This window comes from Sapajus apella, unplaced genomic scaffold (assembly GCF_009761245.1).
Source record: "Sapajus apella isolate SASKATOON/1434 unplaced genomic scaffold, GSC_monkey_1.0 scaffold27, whole genome shotgun sequence".
Taxonomy (NCBI): Eukaryota; Metazoa; Chordata; class Mammalia; order Primates; family Cebidae; genus Sapajus; species Sapajus apella.
In genome coordinates this window covers 12,353,663-12,375,792 of record NW_022436967.1, presented here as the reverse complement: position 1 = coordinate 12,375,792, position 22,130 = coordinate 12,353,663, and positions in this window count along the sequence as shown.

Sequence of the window (22,130 nt, the reverse complement as noted above, 5' to 3'; positions counted from 1 at the left end):
ATAACTTGCCCAAGGCCACTTACTAGTATGATAAAGCTAGGATTTGGATCTGGGCAGTTTAATTCCAGAAGACTACATTCTAAATCTTTACACACCACTGTTCCTCTCATGGTAATAGAGAAGTCTAAGGAGGGGGAAAGGAAGAACACAAAGAAATTCAAAGGGAAGAAGAATCAACACTGCATTCCATAAAGAAGGTGGTGCTTACCACTCATGGCAGCGTTTTCCGAAAGCCCTATTTGCTACCACCAGGGCCCAACTATAGCATATCAGAGCTACTGCTCTTTGGGAATAGAGCGGGGAATGGAAGGAGGAGATGGTCTGTTACTCCACCTATAAAATGTAATTAAATCCAACATTCCATTATATTTTCTCTAGCTACCCAAATGTGCTTAGAAAACTAGCTCTTTGGCCATCTAGAACTGTCTACTTCAAGGAATAAAACTAGCAGAAGTTCAAAATAGTTTTCTATTTACCACTGTTTCTATCAACCTACATAAGACCAAAAGTTGAAAAGTTCACATTCTCAAAGACATTTCAAAATATTCTTGTGACCTTGTGCTTAGAAGCCTCTAAAGTCAGTGCTAGGCAGAGCCACATTGGAGCATGTGGCAAAATGAAAAATCAGAAATACTGATTTTGTTTAGTTTTTTAAAATGTTTTGTCAGGGCTTTTTTTTCCCATTAATTTTATTTTAGAATATTGCATGAAAATATTATTTATCTTTGTTATGGAGGGGGGAGTTGGTTATTGAGTAGAGTATTTTTATTTATTTGTATGGTTTTGGTGCCACCTTAAATTTTGTGCCCTAGTGATACAGAAGGGCTGGGCGCCCAGCTAAACGCCACCCGGCCCCATTTTTCTGCTCAAATGTAGCCTTTTTGGCCTGTCCCGCCCCCCCATCCGGTGCCTATAAAAGACATCTGGCAGAACAATACAAGTGGTTGAGCATTGAGGATACAAGAGGCTGAGCAGCAAGCAGAGAGAAGCAACTGAGCATTGGAGACTACAGATAGATGTGACTAACTTCAGATGGTGAGGCTTCAGAGATGGGCCCAGCGGGAGGCAGCGAAGCCTCAGGGAAAGATCAGCTTTCCATCCCTTTTCCAGCCTCCCTTTCCATTGAGAGCCACCCCACCACTCACTAAAGCCTTCTGCATCTACCACCTTTGAAACAATTCGAATGACCTCATTCTTCCTGGATGCAGGATAAGAACCCAGTTGCTGAGAGGGCAGGACCTGCCATCCTGACCCTCCACTGAGCTGGTTGGCACTTGGCTGTCCCTGGACATCAGAGCTGAAAGACCATTGGCTGTAACACGCTTGGATGCTGCTGTGGGGCCTGCAGAGTCTGCTCCCATCAGAGACGAGTGACCGGCAGGTTCCAGCATTAGCTTCCTACAATTCCTGCACTAGCTCACTGGCTTGAGCCCTCCCGCGAGGAGCGGCCAGCAGCGGGATAAGTAAAATGTGCCACTTCAGTTCCTGCCTGCAGAGGGGGTCAAGGGAACTATCCCGTCTCACTAGGCTACTGCTTCACACCTCAATCTATTAAAGGTGTGAGATCCTACCTCACACACACACACACACACACACACACACAAAATGTATTTCCTTAGGCTGATGCTAGATTACTCATGCGTATCAGATAAAAATTACAAAATGTTATTGATAATATAGTGTCACCACATCGTACCCACACCACCTATAAAGTCTCACACTTGTCAGAGTCTGCACTGGAGTAAAGTTGTAGAAATCAGTCCACATACTACATGCCCTATCAAATATTCTTTAAAATAGAAATTTAAGTTTTTTAACAGGAAGATATTCACAAGATTCTGACAACAATAAATGTGTAATAGGCACTTGCAAAGCTGGCTGTATGCAATTCTTAAAACATTTTGTTGGGCCCAGGCATGGTAGCTCAGGCCTGTAATACCAGCCCTTTGGGAAGCCAATGCAGGCAGATCACCTGAGGTTGGGAATTCAAGACCGACCTGACCAACATAGAGAAACTCCGTCTCTACTAAAAATACAAAATTAGCCGGCATGGTGTCACATGCCTGTATTCCCAGCTTCTCTGGAGGCTGAGGCAGGAGAATGGCTTGAACCCGGGAGGTGCAAGTTGCAGTGAGCCGAGTCCACACATTGTGCTCCAGCCCGGGCAACAAGAGCAAAATTCTGTCTCAAAAAAAGAAAAAAAATTGCGTTTAAATTTTTGTCCAACATTTGGTATTGGACAAAATTTTACCCAATATTTGATAAAAATCACTGTGTAATTTTTATTTTATAGGAGAAATAGAAGTAATTTAGTACTCTATGCTAAACAAAATGCATGTATATATTTAAGCTTCTAGTATTTCATTGCATAAGTAATATGTATTCATCAAAGGAAATATATACAGTAAAGATAAAATAAAAATTATCCATAAAGCTATGATCCTAAAAATTATTCCAGGTCTTTCCCTCTAAGTATATGAAAAAATAAAATTAAATAATACCTGTAATTAACATGACTTTTGAAACTCAAAATTTGTTGTGAACATATTTCTGCATTATTATTTTATTTAAGCTAATAATAAAAATACATAATATTTTATTATATAAATGTTAAGCACTTTCTTTATTCTCCTTTAGATTTTAATGTTGCTTTCTTGTTATTCCACAATGCTGGGAAGATCTTAACTCCATATATGTATTTAAATCTGTCCTTACTGTAATTCCATAGAAGTAGAACAAATGGATTAAATGATAGAAATATCCTAAAGTTTATTTATAAAAATAGCAAACTTTCTCTCCAGAAAATCTGTACCAATTTGTCAGTACCGAATTAAATATCCCATTTCCTTTTACTTCAAACAATTATATCTCTTACTGTTCTTAATGATTCTAAACTGAGAGGCAAAAACCACTGCCTTGCCTTAATTTGTATATTTTGTTAATCTAGAAAACATGTTTGATTTTTTGTTTATTCGTAGTTCTCCATTAGTGGGTTATTTACACTTGTTCTATGCTTATTTTTATATTATCGTATTCATACTTATTAATTGATAAGATTACTAATATTTAACATTATTAGTTCCATGTTTATCAATTGTCTTTTTAATTTAAATTATGGTAATTAGCCATACTAAATTTTAACATGTTGTCACATTAATCTTTTTCTTTAGGTATTAGGCCTTGGAAAATCCTTTCTCTGGGTATATAAATATCAACTTATATTTTGTTCCAGTAGATTTGTAAGTTCAGTTTTTCCATATAAATATTTAACTCATCTGGAATTTAGTTTCATATAAGGTGTGAGGTTGTTTCCAGCTGGTTCCAACACTACTTATTCTATTATCCACTCTTTCATAACTGGTTTGAAATGTTATCTCAATTATACATTAAATTGCATATATAGTTGGTCTGTTTCTGCATTTTTCTTCTGTTTCACAGATCTTTCTTTCTTGTCTAGCACAATGCTACTGCGTATTATTTTTACAGTTTAACAGTACATTATACAATCTGGTAAGGGCATTGCTCTTCTTTAAAAATAAAAAAAATTATGGCTATTCATTAACTTATTTTCCAGATAAACTTTAGAATCTTTTTGACAAGTTCTAAAAAGTAAAAGTCCCACTGGGATTTTGATTATAAATGTGTGAAGTTTATAGGTTAATTTGGAGAAAGTTGACTTCTTCCTCTCCAAAAACATTTTTCTCACCACTTACTCCAAGTTTTTTCTATGTCCATCAGTAAAATCTGGCCATTTTCTTCAAATATGACTGCCTACTTAGTGTTAAATTTATTGATATCTATCATATATGTTGTTATTATTCTGAAGGAACTGTTTAATATATTCCTAAACTTAAATATTTATGTTGTATATTTTGTAATGAAAGTATTAAAGTAGAAACAATACAGTTTCCTGGTAGTGCTTGTTTCTCTTCTTGTCTCTGCTGTTCACTGACACCATAAACTTCGGCAAATTTCTAAATTATTTTGGCCCTTCCTTTCATAGTGGGGAAGAAAACTAGCCTGCCCATGTTCCAAGGGTACCATGAAGTTCAAGTAAGATGAGGTGCTTAATAGCACCCTAAGCTTTAAGCCATGGAAATGACAGGGTTGTATATAAAGAAACACTGATTGAGTCTTCACAAAACAAAATGGGGAATCAAGGTTTAAAATATCCGAATAATTGAAATAAACTCTTTTTATTGGTATTATCTAGATGACTGTTTATGCATTCCACTTCTCTCTCTCTCTCTCTATATATATATATACACACACACACACACACACACACACAAACACACACACACACACACAGAGTATTTTAAAATGAAAAATCTAAGAACCACAAAATAATGGAAAATAATCTGCTCTACATTTTTTCATATTTTCTAGCCATATTGGGCTAAAATCACATAATAAGAACATAAAACTGGCTGGCTACCATGGCTCATGCCTGTAATCCCAGCACCTTGGGAGGTGAGGTGGCAAATCACCCGAGGTCAGAAATTTGAGACCATCCTGATGAACATGGAGAAACCCCATCTCTACAAAAAGTACAGAAATTAGCTTGGCATGTTGCCATGTGCCCAACTACACAGGAGGCTGAAGCCGGAGAATCACTTGAACCCAGGAGGTGGAAGTTGTGGTAAGCCGAGATCGCACGATTGCACTACAGCCTGGGTGACAGAGGGAGACCCCTCCATCTCAAAACAAACAAACAAACAAAAACAATAGAGTTAAACACCTATTAGGAAGAGTTCTTCAAACTCTTCCTAATAACCAAAGTTGACATCAAAGATACAAATTATTTTGTTTTTATTTAATCTGAAAATTCATAGGTTAGCTTGTGGGGTTTTTTTGTTGTTGCTTATATTATACATAGGACATATAAGGATAAAGGAGAAAGGTATCTATCTCATTATTAAAAGCGGCATTTTGTAACATACAGAATGCAATAAAAGTCAATTATGTAGTAATTTAAATGGATATGATAAACCACACTTTGATATATCTATGATGGTTACTCTGATTATATAAGCGGTATAAATACATGATTGCAAATACATATTGTATATATATAAATAAAAATATCTCATAAAATGCTAAACAACCATATGGTAAGTTTACAGAACAAACTAAATACTAAAGGATTTTTGGACACATTTCAATAGTGCAAACATGTAAAGGTTGTAGCTTCAAACTAGTTTAAAGCTGCCACAGAGTTTATTAGAAGGACTAAGGGCCAATCTATATAAAGGAAATTGGCTCACAAACCTGAAAAAATATAGTTCTGCATTTAATCTTATGAACTTTATCAATTCAGAGTATTTTTCTGTCTGCTTGAAACTGAAAATACCTAATATGTCTCTCATTACACACAAAAATATTATATGCATAATATACCTCTGCTCTCATTTCCATTAATTAAAATAATGTTAAATTCCCTCTTCTTGTTATTCAGGCTTCTTCAATAAAAAGAAAGCCACCAATTACACAACAAAGCCATAAAACTAGTGTGCATTTTAATTCACAACCTCACCTTGACTACACCATGTCTGATATGGTCATACTTTTAAAATAGTGATCAGACTCTTTTATTGGCAATGGTGATTACAATTAATTTTCCAAGGATAGAATGATAAGAGGTTCTTTCCTCTTTACTGTACAGCACAAACACAAGCAAGATGGCATTGATTTGTAGAGCTCTAATGACCTGCCATGAAAAATGAACTATGAGAAAAATAAGGTAAGTTTGAAAAGCAAAGGATCTTCGAAAAATACCTATCTACGGATCCCAGCTCTAACACATACTTACTTTGAACAGATTGCTCTGCTAAAGCCTTTCCCTTATAAATGTTTAAGACTTACCAAATTAGATTGAAAGGGATATTTGCCCATTTTTTTCAGGTAATTGAATCAATGAAGAAAATTAGTGCAAATAAGGAAAAAATTTATTTTATTTACATAATAAACAGAAATATTCCAAATATCCACAGACATTTCCCTTTCACCTGGCTATAGAAATATCTACTTATCAGCCATTAATACTCATTGTTCTCTAAATGTATAAGCAATTACAACTTATACAATTCAATAATCTTACATAATTGAATCCATCTTAAAATACATTTAATTTTTCAGATAAATATTTGTCTTCATGTCTTACCATATAACTTGCCACATAAGTCAATGTGTTTCTGTCCTCTGTAAAATTTTACCAAGATGTCTTCAAAGGAGCCACTAAGCTTGGTATAATAATCAAGTATACATTATATTCATTGTGGACATTTCTATTTAAATGTTCTCTGGTCTTAGGTGGGCTGAAAGAATGATTGTACTTATTGAATATTTACTCTAAAAAAGGGGTACCAAATTTTAGTATCTTATGAATCCATTCTTACACATTTAAGTCATTGATAATTTTTAAGAATGAAAAGTTAAAAGCCCCTGCAAGCAATGTGCAATAATGCATCTAATTTAAGAGGGATTAATCATTACCAATTTAGCATCAAAAGAATTGTCAAACAAAAGGAGTTCCATATGGGCCATGTCATGAAAGGCTAGAAAAGATGAGCCATTTACCTCCTCCCTTCTCCAACTACAGAGGAAAAGAAGAATAAGTAAATCAATTTGAGTCTCTAAAGAACATGTGGATTTCTTTAAGAATCATGCCTCTCTAAGTAGAATCCACACTATCAGAGTCACTAAGAAACATGGGAAATCATCTATAAACCATGTTTTCACCACAGAGCATTGAAAAACCACTTTCAAACATGTCCATTCTGGTATTCACATGTGCTCTCTTTTGGAATTTACAGGATTATTTGATCTACTCCAGCATTGCCTCTGGGCATGGAAAAGTTCTATTCCCTCTTACTTTCTTTTCACTTTCCTCTTTCCTTCCCCGACAAAGAATGTTCTGGGCTAGAGTTAAAACACTTTTACACACAAGTGGACAAGCACAAAAGGGAAAAGACACAGAAAGGGAGAATTATAGACCCTGGAAATGTGATGAGTAAGGTAAGTGACTAGAGTCAGATATGGCTGGGTTTCAAACACCTTCTGAGTCACTTAGTAGCTATGTGATACTGGGTAGATGATTGAATCTAGCTTAATCTCAATTAATTGTCTAGTCTACAAAGTCGGTTAGTATACCTACCTCTTATAGTCACTAAAAAGTTCAGGAGTGTTTAATCTTTTGGCCTCCCTAGGCCACACTGGAAGAATTGTCTTGGGCCATGCATAAAATATACTAACACTAACAATACCCGATGAGCTTTAAAAAAAAAAGAAAAGAAAAAGGTCCATGCATAAATCTCATAATGTTTTAAGGAAATTTACAAATTTGTGTTGGATTACATACAAAGCTGTACTGGGTCATATGCAAAGCCATCCTGTGCCACATGTGACCTGCAGATCCCAGGTTGGACAAGCTATGTTTAGATTATAATTAAATCCCTGACACATAGTAGGTTTTTATAGGAAGTATTAATATTAGTCTACTATGAACTGTCTTGTGGAAGGGGTAGTAAAAGCACGAGGACAAAGATGTATCTACTAATAAAACAAACCACAACTATAGCTTAATTGTAATACAAAACAAAATGTTACATAATAAAACTAAACTCACCCATATAATTTACTTAAGAGTTCAAATACAATGTTTGAAATTCTTAATTTATTATAGTGGGTATGGATTAGAAAGTAGATATTCCTGTATTTGTAAAACATTTTCATGTCTAGGAAATAAAAAAGAATCATTATAAAGAAGAATCATAAAAGTAAATAATTTAAAATCATTACTTTATTGATACCTATTTCATTTTATGCCACAGCTCTATGCTAATAAAGTCCTTGGAAAACTTTAATTCATGAAAGATTTAATTCTCTCGTGAATTAAACAGGTTGTCTAGATGTGGCAGATAAAAGTGTTCTATAGGCCGGGCATGGTGGTTTACACCTGTAATCCCACCACTTTGGGAGGTCAAGATGGGTGGATCACAAGGTCAGGAGTTCAAGGCCAGCCTGGCCAAGATGTTGAAACCCCATCTCTACTAAAAATACAAAAATTAGCTGGGCACAGTGGCAGGCCCCTGTAATCCCAGCTACTCGGGAGGCTGAGGCAGGAGAATTGCTTGAACCCAGGGGGCAGAGGTTGCAGTGAGCTAAGACTGAACCACTGCACTCTAGCCTGGGCGACAGAGTGAGACTGTGTCTCAAAAAAAAAAAAAAAAGTTTTCTATAATGATATGTGATCACAGAAAGCAGAGAAAGGGGGAAGAACAGACAAAGAAGGATTAAAGTAGACATGCTGCAATGTTAAGGTACTGAAATATAAACAGCCTGAAGCTTCATTATTCTCAATTATACCTGTCAGTTTGATATTTCAGATTGTTGATAGAAAACTCAATTCAAAGCGACTTAATCAAATAAGTTGCTCAAATAAGTACATTACTGAAAAGTTGTGAGCTAGGTTTCAAATGGAATGAGATAAAGGTTCTAGGTCCACAATGCCGACATTTCTCTTTTGCCTTCATATATGAGCTATGTTTTCAGGTTGGTTTCAATCAGATTCACAGTATGGCTGCCATCCACAGCTGAGTTCATGGCTCCTCATTTACATCCAAGAGACACAGAGAAGCTGCTTTATCTCATAGCAATCTAAAAAAGTCTCAAGGCTTGTGTTGATTGTACTAGCACTGTGATAATTCCTATAGCCGAGTAAATGCCATATACTGATTGCTTTAAGTCTGTGTTACTCAAACTAACCTCTTAGGGTCAGAAAAATCAAGATTTATCTATAGAGTTTGGAATGGGATCAACTGCCACTAAATTACATGTCTGATACGCATAAAAGAAGCAGCAACAAGAAGGTGGCAACACAACTAAAGTATCTACTATGTGTAGACATCACAGCTGATATTTTTAATGAAAACTGTAATTTTATGATATAACTAAGAAACCATTTATCACATGGTATGTTTCAACATTTTTTAAACATACCAGATCCATGGCTGGCTTTTAACATTAGACACACATAAGAGGAAAAGTTTTACTATCATGACACAATTTATTTCCTATAAACAAGTAATATGAAGAGTATTATTTGCTTCAATAAATAGCAAATTCATTGGTGATCCTGTTCCAAGGTGTTTCTGAATTTACACAATAGAAAATAAAATCTATCTCGGAATACAAAATATGTGGCTATTTTCATCTCAAATGAAAATAAACCAGCTTTATAAATTTAAAAATGTTAGATCTCAGAATTAAAATTTCTTTAAAAGAATATAAAGAAATTCATAATTGATTAAATAATGATAATTCAAAGAGAATAAAGGAGACAGACAAGTATCTCTAGGCTAGAATATTTTGTCTCTGTCATATAAATTTATATAGCTAACAGAATGTAGAGTGAGGAGAAAGGGGAAAGGGGAATAGGTGAAGCACAAAGAATGAAACTTTATGTATGCCAGCTTTTGAAAAATTATTAATGAAGTCAGGGATTCCAGAATGAAATAAAGAATATGAAAAAAAAACCTATCTTTATTAAAAATGTATTAAGAAACCTAACTGTAGAGGGTAGAGAAAAATGTTGCCAATCTAAGTAACTTTGGCAATGTGTGTCGTCTATAAGACTAAAGGGAAATGCATATAGCACTATATTCTAATTAATAAAAAATATGAATTATCAATTCAGAAACCACTATGTATGTACATTGGAATTAGATAATTAAGTAAAATGGATGAAATATGGTAGGAGCAGCTTTCTCACTGTTGGAGTGGGGTGTTACAAATAATCAAGAGGAAATGGCTAGAGTGACCTACCTGGTAATGGATTCCAGTTGGAGACATCAGTGTGAATTGATGTTTAGCTTAATACAGACAAAGTAAGTTGCATATAGAAATATGTATAGATACATGTATACATATGGGTTAAATATACACACATATCTTTACTTGCTTTGTCCACTGAGAGGGTTTAGACACAATGACACCTCAGTAGCAATGAGTATATCTAGTGCCTAGATCTTGGTTTCTAAAATAATTTTCTAAGAAAAAGAACCAGGAATTCTTGGAGAAATAGCTGATTCTTGGACTGTAGAGGAGCTACATCAAATGAACCTGAAGGATTGTGCTGTGACAGAAAATAAGAAGGTACTCAAATAAAAGTGAAATTATGGGTACATCAAAGAGACACAAGAGCCAACCAAAAGAGTTCCCAATGGTCAAAGCTAGAAAAATCTGAAGCACAACATAAGGTAAGCATTATTGAATTATAACCCAAAGTATTATCAAACTGATACAAATAAATGATTGAGTAAAAAATACATAAGATTAAGAATAGACAAAGGGGAAGAATTCTAAGAATTGATGTAGATACTCTGCTCTCAGTGTGGTGGAGAATAGTTCTCTAGACCTTAAGTGGGGCCTGCACATAATGACTTCCTTCCCAAAAGTGTAGTAAGGAAAAAAAAGAGTATCATTACAGTAGAGAAACCTTAACAACACTGCCTCCACCGGGTTGTCAAGATTAATAACCATGGTGATAAGTCATGTTGATAGTATGTACCCTTAATATGATGTAACAAAAATGAGACTTTATCTCCATGGCCTCTTTCCCAAAATTTATAACTACAGTCTAATCAGGAGAAAAATAAGAGACAGATTCCAGTAGAAGGAATCCATAAAATACCTCTCCCTCAAACTGTCAAGGTCAGGGTGAACAAGGAAACTTTAGGAAACTGCACAGTCAGGGGAAACCAAGGGTGACATTATGACTAAATGTAACATGGTACCCTGGATGGGATCTTGGCACAGAAATAGTAATTAAGGTAGAAAGTATATATATCTGAATGAGGTATGAATTTTAATGAATAATAATGTATTCATATTGGTTCACTAATTGTGCCAAGTATATCATAATACCATAAAATGTTAATAAGGGGAAATGAGTGTGTGAGATATATACGTGTGTGTGTGTGTGTGTGTATATATATATATATATATATAGTATGTAAATATGTATACACATACACATATATAGTATTTTTGTATTTTTCTATAAATCTAAAACTTTTAAAATTAAAAGCTTATTAATTTTAAAGAAGTGCTAATGAACTAGGAAGAGAACAGAACTTATTTAAGTTTATAAAAGCTATCAAGCAAAAGCCTCCATAATATCTATTGGTAAAATGTCAGATTCATTGCATTTAAGACTAATAATGAGACAAAAATGCCTCTGGCTTCAAACCTGCTTCAAGATTGTCCTGGAAGTCCTAGTCAATATATGGCTAGGACTTTAAAAAAATAGATTACATATGATTCACAAAGAAAGAATAAAAATCCTTACTCTCTTAAAAAATATTATTGTTATCAGGAGCCATGTTCAATATTGGAAAAGACAGTTAAGGATTATATCATAAATAGTAGTTAAAAGAGTCATTTTGTTTAGAGTAGCATAAGCCAGCACATAATCACTTGAATTATGAAACTTTTCACATTTAGCAATATATGTGATATATACATATATATATATTGTGTATATATCTATATATTTCACAACATTTAACAATTAATCAGAGCAGTCAATGTTTTCACTCCCCTTAAATGACTAAATTCTATAGTAAGAAAAACTATTCAGGCAAACCCTGGAAAAGCAAGTCGTCGATTTTATTTCATTTTAATTACATTTTATTATTAGATAATTTGTTTTCAATAGAATAGTGTATTTCAAATTTAATTGAATATCTGAGATAAAGAAACATCGTAGTAATTACTGTGTATTTAAAATTAACACACAAGGCAGGGAGCAGTGGCTCACACCTGCAGTCCCAGCACTTTTGGAGGCTGAGGCAGGTGGATCATGAGGTCAGGAGATTGAGACCAGCCTGGCCAACATGGTAAAACCTCGTCTCTACTAAAAATGCAAAAAAAATTAGCTGGATGTGGTGGCACATGTCTGTAGTCCCAGCTACTTGGGAGGCTGAGGCAGGAGAATTGCTTGAACCCAGGAGGTGGAGATTGCAGTGAGTCAAGATCACGCTATGGCACTAAAGCCTGGGAGACAGTGGGAGACTCTGTCCACCCGCAAAAAAAAGATTAACACGCAAAAATACAGTAACATTTGATTTATCAGTATTGTTGAAATAAACTTAACAAAAGTAAATTTTCCAGAAGGAGAAATGTTTTGCTTCAATCACTGATTATTATATTTTAATCACTTTTTAATTTGTTTCTAAAAGGGTAAAAGTCTTCCATATTTCATTAATGAAAGTATTTAGCATGATTTTTTAAATTTTTCCTATATTTCTTTCATTTTTAACATAATTTAACCTTTTCTTTCGTATTCAGGGTCTTTATAGTATCACATCATATACTTTTTTATATATTAAAACTTTTCTATATACAGATTTTTTTTTGCCACCGATTATTCTAAATGACCTCCAGTGGCTATATTTTTATATTAGTGGTGTTTATATGCTTTCCTTGTGGCTAGTTGTTATTTCATTTAATAACATTCAACAAATAATTGTTTTGTGCCCAGAATTTGCCAGAAATGTTCTAGTACTGTGGATACAGCAGTGAATAAAACAGACAAAATCCCTGTTCTTCTAGAGCTCAGATCCAGCAATTTTGTAGTAGTGTCACAATTTGTATTTCTGCTGATTCTCCTTCTCCTCAGCTGCAATATTTTCTATTCATGCAAATTTTGTAAGATTTTTTTAAATGTTGGTGAGAAAATCAGATTATTAACCCTATTTTATCAGTAACCTTAATCTAATATATAAGAAATTCTAAATCAATGGTCTCTGCATAGGGGAAAACAATATGTTTTCTTGAAGCTAAATATTATGTTCATTAATTACTGGACAGTGTCACTGTGTTTTAGATAGAAAAAGAAAATAGAATATGAGTAGGCCAGTATTAAACCTTAAATTGCCAAGTAAACGGGAAAATATGAAGCAATTCAGCTTCTAGGTCAAGTAAAATGCTTTTCTAAAATTTACATCTGCAAGCATTTTCCACATTCTGTTTTCTCATCTGAAGGCTTCTTTTTACAATTTGAAATGTTTTTCTGTTCCTTTAAGACCCAGCACAACTATCACTTGCTATGAAATGCCTTTTCTTGCCTCACCAGGCAAATGCACTGCTCCTTCCTCTGGGCTTTCCTGGACATTGCTATGTACAGTCTTGTAACACATGGCTCACCACCAGTGTTTTATGAACTCCAAGAGAATGGGATGATATGATATTCATGCTTCTATTATCTGGGCATTAAAAAGTCAAGACATAGAATGAATGTGTTTCCAGTATCTTTATGGGAGTAATGCAGCCTGTTGGTGAGGAATATGAGCTCTGAGTGGCTGTACGGCCTTGGGTAAGCCCTTAATATTACCCTACCTCAGTCTTAGATTCCGTAACTCTGAGGCTCCAATTTCAGGGAGTTATTATAATGGAAATAATTTATCTAACATATCTAATAGTTCTTGGGAAAACTTATTAATTTATGAACAACATGTATAAACCATACAAACTTATTGAAACTTATAAACATTCTATTTACATCATGTTTAATTATTTTGTGGATCTATTTAAATTAGAAGCACCTGTTTTGACAGGGAGAATTGGGAAATGACACTCTTTCTCTTCCAAATTTACTCACTTAACAGATAAGATTTACATTTATTCTAAGGCAAAAGTATTAAGAAAGATACCTTTCAAAAGAATTCCTCACCTTAAGATCATACCCTGTTTACTAGAGTGAAGTGAATAACGGAGCACATTTACTCCCTATATCAAATAAAAGCACAACGAATTAATGGGAACATGTTTTTGTTATCTGAAAACTGATACATCTCTAAACACCATTTTGCTTATGAAGGACCTAATGAAGAAGCAAGCCCTTCAATACAGAATCGATCATGTTAGCTAATGGAGCAAATTTTAAAAACCAAACACCTTTAGTCATGAAGTTAATGCTTAAATATTGGGTATGGAGGTTTAATATTCTTGTGTCAAAACTTCTCTTCAAATACTGTGAAACTGTGCTGCTGAAGTGTTGAAAGCTCTTCATTTTGAAATCATAAATTATAAAAGCTTTTAATTTATTGTTGAATTCAGTGTGCCAGTTAAATTTATCATACACTCTAAAAACAGAGAAGTAATGGTTTGCAGTTGCACCTTCCCAGATAAAGAAGTGGATTTTCTGGCAAGAACCAAAAGTTGATATCCCATCCATCCTGCTCAGGTTGAATCAGCCAGGATGAGCAAAAGCTGCCTGGAACTCAGCTTTTAAAACAATGTGTCAATATAATAATGTCTTCCATCATGATGTTTCCTATCAGAATAAAAAGCTGATTTCCAAAGAATAATTGATCCCAGCATTGCGAGGTGCAAGTCAGTCAAAACTTGTCTGATCTTTTTAATACAAAAATCACTATGTGTCAAGAACTCAAGTCCAGTTGTCTAGGGCTTTACAATAATGTGAAAAATATGCTGTAGCAGTTGTTTTATAGTCTTAGCCTCTGATTGGCTGGCTGAGAATTTGGAAATCCCTCATCATGTTCATCTGCTCCTAGTATACCATTGCGGTCTCAATAATCTGGAGCTCTCTGCAACTTGCCAGCCAATTCGCGCTCAGGGAGATTGATGCATTTGATGAAATTTGTGTAGAGAAAAACCCCAGCACCACATCTCCCTCCTGAAAATCCCCAGAAGAGTAAATACTTTTCAACAATTGCCTATTTCTCCTCAATAGGCAGTTTGGGCAAACACGTGTAGGAACACTGATGATGAACAAGCATTGTCGTTCTGGGGTGGAGAGACTTGAGGATGGGTATGGGGCTCTCATGAACCGCCAAAGGTGGCAGCTTCACTACTCAGTTGCGGGAACATTTAAAGAATATTGGAAGAAGACAGAAATAACAGAATGAGTAGCAAAGGAAGTATGAAAGATTGACCAAGTTGATTTTCCAATATTAAATTAAATATTTATAATTAAAACTTTTGATGTTATTTAATTGTACTGAAGGAAATTTTTAAGTTAAATATAGTTTAAAATATAGGTAGGCCTAGGTAGAAAATCTAAAAATTATATTGCCTTTACAGTTTAATTCTTCCCCCAAACAATAGAACTAATTGCAGCATAAAAGCTCCATTTGAATCCAACTTTTTTCTCTTTTCATTAATTTGGCAACAGCTGAAAAACCACCTTTATTTTCCACACTGTACCAGAATATGTGTCACTATGTACAAATTAACCAAATTATTTTAAACTGACAGAATAAGCTCTGAACCCTAATAATAAAGAGTAGTTTTAAATGCTATTAGCATTCAAATGTACAGCACATGCTATTTATAAATCAAGAACACATCTTTTCTATGTTGTAATCTGTATTTTTAAAATAATATTTTGCAAGTTTCTCCTATTGCTACAATATTACTAATAAAACAAACTGGATAATTTCCTTCCTGGGGCCTAGGTTATTATAGTAAATGTATCAAGTGAAAATACTTTTGAAGACAGACTTATAATAAAACACAGAGACATACATATAAAACAGGGCATTTGAATTACATTAAAAAACAAACAGAAGAACTCTCTAGTCTAGAAATTATTTTTGTAAGAGGAATCAGGGACTTCTTGAAAACCTCAGAAAGGCGCAGACAAGAGTTTTGATTGTCTTGAACATTTGCTGTACACTCTCCAAAATGTACTTAGATAGCATCACCACCCAACTGTATTTACATATCATTGTAAATTTTATTTTTTCCGATTACTCAGAAAAAAATTCGACTATCTATGAACCCAGAGCATGCCATTTGAAATTTTAAAAATGCAATATGTACACATTCACAAAGATCCATCTATAAAATGAATTCAAATTATCAAATATTAATGGAGTCTCCTACATGTGCAAAGCACAGTTTAAGTCATCTTGTCCTATGGGGCTTATCTGGCACTAGCAGGGTCTGGTGGTTCAGTCGAATCATCCCAGGCATTTGACTTGGCACTATAAGAAAATCCTTATATCAAGACTTATCAGTGAAACCATTACATCATGAGGAGAGAGTTTTAAAATACACATGCTAATTTAGCACCTTATACTTTTCCTAAAGCAGCAGTCAAGAAAAGCTTCAGCTTTACGTACACTATTATGTCAACCAGGATCTCACTCTGTCACCTAGGCTGGAGTGCAGTGGCACGATCATGGCTCACTGCAGCCTCAACCTCTCAGACTCAAGCAATTTTCCCATCCCAGCCTCCTGAGTAGCTGGGCCCACAGGTACAAACAACCAGCCCTGGCTATTTTTTCTGTAGAGGTGAGGTCTCATTATGTTGTCCAGGCTGGCCTTGAACTCCTGTACTCAAGTGATTCTCATGCCTCAGCCTCCTGAAGTGCTAGCATTAGAGGGGTGAACAACCACACCTGGCTAAACATAAGATTGGTATTTGTACCATTTTTATTTGGGTCCATACTGCAATAATTTTTTTCTTAATTTATTTCCTTCATGGAATGTGAAAATATCCAACTGAATTGATTAACATTGCATTTAGAGGCTAGAAAATGCATGCTCCAGTTGTACTGGGACTGAGGCAAAGAAGTGAAAATGGGCAATTTATCAAAGGATCAGCTGCAGAGTACTATAATTACAGATAAATATTCAGATAAAGTTGAAACTAACTGACTCACCTCTAAAGTATGGTTAAGAGACACTTCAAATGCTCCCTTTCTAACAGATAGCTCAATCTTGTTCATAGAAAGAGCATGTACAAAAAGTCATCACCAGTTTTTTACAAAATTCAACATACCCTTAACCATATGAAGCAACAATTGCACTCTCTGTTATTTACCAAAAGGAACAGTAAATTTATGTCCCTACTAAAACCTACACATGGATGTTTATAGCAGTTTCATTCATAACTGCCAAACCCTGGATTGAACCAAGGTGTTATTCAGTAGGTGAATGAATAAATAAACTGTGATACATGCAGGAAATGGAACATTATTTAGTGCTAAAAAGAAATGAGCTATCAAGCCATAAAAATACATGAGGAAACTCAGATGTAATTACTATGGGTAAGAAGTCAATCTCAAAGGCTACATATCATACAATTCCAACTATGTGACCTTCTTGAAAGGGCAAAATTATTGGCACATAAAAAGATCAAAGGTTGCCAAGAAGAAGGGAGGGATGAATAGGTGGAGCACAGATTGTTTTGAAGTCAGTGAAACTACCTGTATGATACCATAATGGTAGATATGTTATACATTTGTTTAAATCCATAGAATGTACAACATCATAATTTAAACTATGGACTCTGGGTGATAATAATGTGTCAATGCAGGTTCATGTATTGATAATTGATAATGGGGGAGGCTACACATGTTGGGGGGAGGGGATATCTGGGAAATCTCTGTATCTTCCTCTCAATTTTGTTGTGAGTCTAAAACTACTATTCAAAAAATGAAGTTCATTGAAAACAATAAAGTATTTATAGCTTTTAATAGTAATTTAAAGCCACTTTCTAAGTAATAATGTAGTAAACTATATAAATAGAACAGGTGAAGTCCATAGAATCATTCAGGCTTAGAGCTTCCATTTTGTATCCTTGCTGTTGTTCTTATTTTAATGATGAAACATCATATTAGTAATAATAATATTGATTTATATAATATTTCACACTTTTCAAAGTGATCATTGAAACAGTATTCTATCAGAACAATAAAATAAATTTAGAAATATTAAAGTGCATTTATTTTATATATGTATAAATTTTTTTCAAAGTATTACTATATTATGGTATAGAGTAGTATTTTATACACTAGTTCATTTTATATTAAAAACATTTATGTACAACTGTTGAGAAACTGCTGCAGAGATAGTTCCAACTTAAATTAGAAAATATTTTCTCTGCAGAAAATAGTAAAAATTATAACATTTACCAAGCTAGCCCAACAAGTTTATGTAAACCAAATAGCAGCTAAATACATTACACATTTATAAATACAGGTTGAATTCTGGGATCCAGGAGAAATGTTTTAAGTTATGTGAAGAGAAGTTTCTATTACTCTTCCCTCTTACTCTTAATTTATGTCTCATTGTTTTTTTTATGCTAAATCCATAATCCACAACAAGGTTTTAGCTGTTCTTTTCTAAAGGATGGGTACCATATCCTTTTAATCAACTTGTTAGGGTACCCGTGCCTATCCAAATAATGAAATAGTTCAGTTGTTATTAAAGCAGTTATAGCAAAACTAGAATCTAATAAATTATACTGTCACCTACTACCCATGGCTTGATGGGAAACCATGAGGAAGAAGGGTAAAGTGATAAAACTGGCAATTGGATCAAGGAATGAGAGCAAAGAGAATTCTGAGGCCAGAGGGCAAGAAATATCTAGTAAGAAGATTTAAGGACAGAGCTGAAGTTCAAATAGAAAAAGGATGTTGCCTCAGGATCAGGAGCTGAGCTGGCTATCTGAGCCCCTAGGACATGTGATCAAATAAGGGGCAGTTACAGATAAAGACTGGATTAAGCAAGAGTAACCAAGACCCAGAAAGATTCTAGGTGTTCACCATAATTAAGTGAAAACAAGACACACCATGAGACCTTACATTTCCTAGCATAGTATGTTGCAGGATTCCCAGTACAAAAAGAATCTCTGGAAATTAAGGTGAGAAGATAATGAGACTCTTAAGTTCCTGTGCTACGTAGAATGTTTTCCAAAGAAATACTATCTGAGAAATCAGGCAGAGTTACCTGGCCAGGGACTACATCAAGTTCTTCAGTTCCCTCAACCCAACTTAGTCACACACAATTTCTCTTAAAAGGAAGGCTGCAAGCAACTAAAACAAACTTCAATAGAGATTCAGTTTAACAAACAGATCCTATACTGTGGCTTTAGGAAGTAGGCAAATTTTTATGACAGCAACTCACAGATCTTGAGCTCTCTGAGTCAATTCAGTTAAATAATAATAAAAGAGGGAAAAGCTTGAGAAAAATTTAAGTTTACGTATTCTAATATTGCTGTATTCTGCTCTTCTTTTACTTATTGTATCTAAGATGTAAAACAGTGTTTTGATATACATATATATAATAAAATGATTACTACAACCAAGAAAATTAACATATTTATAATCTCATATAATTACCTTTTTTAAAATTGTAAGAGTACCTGAAATCTGCTCACTTACCAAATTTGCAGTACACAATACATTATTAACTGTAGTCATCATGTCGTATATTAGACCTCTAGACATGCTATATAACTGCATTTCATACCCCTTAACAAACATCTCTCCATTTCCTCCAACTCCCAGTTACAGATAACCACCATTCTACTCTCTGTTTGTAGATATTTGACTTTTTTAGATTTTAGATATAATTAAGATCCTGTACTATATGTATTTCTGTGCCTGGTTTATTTCACTAAGCAAAATGACCTCCAGGTTTATTCATATTGTTGCAAATGACAGAATCTTTCTCTTTTTTAGATCTGAATGATATTCCATTGTATACATACATACCATCATTTCTTTATCCATTCATCCATTTATTAATACCTAGGTGTTTCCATAGCTTAGCATTGTGAATAATGCTTCAATAAACAGGAGTGCAGGCATCTACTCTAGGTGCATACACCTAGAAGAGATATGGCGGATCATATAGTAGTTTTATTTTTAATTTTTTGAGAAACCTCCATATCATTTTCCATAATGGGTCTATCAATTACTTTCCTACCAACAATATATAATAGTTCCCTTTTCTCCACACCCTATCCAACACTTACCTCCTGATTTTTGATAGTAGCCAAGTGTGAGGTGACAACTCATTGCGGTGTTGATATACATTTTTCTGCTGATTAGTAATGTGGAGCACTGTTTCATATACCCATTGGTCATTTTATATCTTCTGTGGAAAAAATGTTTCTTTAAGTCCTTAGCCAATTTTTTAATTGGGTCATTTGTTTGTGTGGGTGTGTTTTCTTTTGGTATGTTTTTCACCTTTTGCTATTGAGTTGAATTGCTTATATATTATGAGTATTAACCCTATCAGATATATGGCTTGCAAATATTTTCTCTCCATACATAGATTGCCTTTTGATTTTATTAATTGCTTCATTTGCTGTGCAGAAGATTCTGATGAATGCAGGTGATCTTTGAACAAAGGAGGAGTTAAAGATGCTGCCTCATATATAAACATCTGCATATAACTTTGACTCCTCCAAAACTTAACTATTAGTAGCCTGTTGTTGACTAGAAGCCTTATTGACAATATAGTCAGTTAACACATATTTTGTATGTTGTATACATTATATACTCTGGATTTATAAGAAAGTAAGCCAGAGTAAAAGAGTTATTAGGAAAATCATTTGGAAGATAAAATTACAGTATTTATTCATTGTAAATTTATGTCTCCTGTTTACAAGACTAATTGTCTGCCTGAAATGGCTGGCCACCATATTCACAAACTTCAATCTGTGGTAGGTATGAGGCAATTCAACTTTTTTGTAATCTCATGAGTTTTCTCTGCTTCTTGGGAGAACTCCCAACATCATTGGTGGCACTTCACATGAATCCCATAGTGTTATTCAAGTCTATTGCATTAAACATGATGAAAACTACATGAGAAATTCGAGATCGCTTTTTCTTGTGATACAAAATTTGTACAATGGTACATAACAATTATCCAAAGACTATTATTTGTTAGGTACTGCTTAAAGCCATTTGTATAGATTATATCATACAGTTTTCATTAGAGCTCTTGCAGTTAATCTCTTAAGCTTCACTTTACATGAAGAACATGAGCCATCAAAAAGATATACAATTTGCTGGAGATAATTTACAAGTGATGAAGCAAAATTAAAAATTAAAGTCTTATACTAAAGTATTCTTTCTTATCCTATTCATTGCTTCTTTAGAACAAAATAAGATGATGTATATCTTGACAACACTCTTACAAAGTAGAATTAACAAAGAAAAATAATAAAATATGGTAAGTGCTGCTAGATAGATATACACAAGTTGTCTTGTGAGGGCCTAGGAAGTTGCAAAGTTATAAAAGACATCACAGAGAAGCCAATTCTTTCCTTTTCTTTACTTCATACTTTTTTTTAAAATTTGAGACAGAGTATTGCTCTGTTGCCCAGGCTAGTGTGCAGTGGTACAATCTCAGTTCACTATAGCCTCTGCCTCCTGGGTTCAAGCGATTCTCCTGCTTCAGCTTCCCAGGTAGCTGGGATTACAGACATGCCCACCACACCCAGCTGTTTTTAATGTTTTTAGTAGAGACAGGGCTTCACCATGTTGGCCAGGCTAGTCACAAACAGGGAAAGCCAATTCCTGAAGCAAGTTTTGAAAGACGTATCAAGTATACCAAGAAACATGATATACATTCCATGATTTAAATATATAAGGAGGAATAAAAGGGTATTTATGGTAAATAGACGCTAGATTATAAAATACTATTACAGGTTCAAGCAGATGTGTTTTAATGCACACTGGTCTTTTGTTACAAAAATTATGAAGAAATTTGTATGAATCGTATTCATTTACTCTCTCCAGAACTCACTTCCTGGATAAAAACTTGAAATGTGATACAACTATACCATACTTTTTAAACATACACATTTTCTTACTTTATTTTATAACAACTTGTTGGCATGTAAATTACTATTAAACCATTTTACAGATAAGAAAAATGAAGATTTGAAACTTTGTCACTTTCCCAACACCACAGAGCTTGCAGTTTGACTGTCACCAAGTGTGTGCTCTTCACCAATGTGCCAGGAAACACAAGAACATGTGTCTGTGTTTAAGTCATTGCAAAGGTTGGGCTATGTAGTCCTCCCACTAAGTCTAAAAGCAAATTAGAGGAATTCTCTATTCCCATGTGAGCAGTCTTGTGGTTCATGGGTCAGCAAGCTATAAGCCAGGGGCCAAATTCACCCAGCAGGTGTTTTAGTAAATAAAGGGTTTTGTTTTTTTTTTTAGAACACAGCCATGCTCGGTCTTTCACATAAGGCCTATGGCTACTTTTACACTACAAAAGCAGAGTTAAATAGTTGCAACACACACTGTCTGGCCCACAAAGTCTAAAATACTACCTGACTCTTTGCAGAAAAT